Source organism: Procambarus clarkii, unplaced genomic scaffold, assembly GCF_040958095.1.
Source record: "Procambarus clarkii isolate CNS0578487 unplaced genomic scaffold, FALCON_Pclarkii_2.0 HiC_scaffold_115, whole genome shotgun sequence".
Lineage (NCBI taxonomy): Eukaryota > Metazoa > Arthropoda > Malacostraca > Decapoda > Cambaridae > Procambarus > Procambarus clarkii.
In genome coordinates this window covers 803,922-804,312 of record NW_027189148.1, presented here as the reverse complement: position 1 = coordinate 804,312, position 391 = coordinate 803,922, and the positions used below count along the sequence as shown (strand labels likewise).

Sequence of the window (391 nt, the reverse complement as noted above, 5' to 3'; positions counted from 1 at the left end):
TGGTAAAGTGTATATAAGTGATGCGTATTCTTGGAGTTGCGAGTTCAAACCCGGATTAAGCTATATATATATACAACATGTTTTGTTTTGGTTGTTTGTTTTTGTATAAAGCCTCACACAATATCTATATTAAGCGAGTTTGTTTTAAACATGACATACATATTAATTCATTTTACCAGGCCTTATTCCACACAACTCCGTGAATTTCCCGTGGAGCCAGCCATTCAAACAAAAACAAACGAAACAAAACAAAACAAAACAAAAAACATTATTGCCAACAGCATTTGGTGTTCCCAGGCGGTCACCCATCCAAGTACTAACCAAACCCAACGTTGCTTAACTTCGCTGATCGGACGAGAAGCGGTGTTCTCAACGTGGTATGGCCGTTGGC

At 38.9% G+C, this 391-nt stretch overlaps 1 non-coding gene across 1 annotated transcript; it reads right to left on the bottom strand.

Annotated features, from left to right (window-relative positions):
* Positions 1-272: 272 nt before the first annotated feature.
* On the bottom strand, positions 273-391 carry LOC138360574 (5S ribosomal RNA). The gene has a single exon (XR_011226487.1). It is a non-coding gene; the product is annotated as a 5S ribosomal RNA (ribosomal RNA).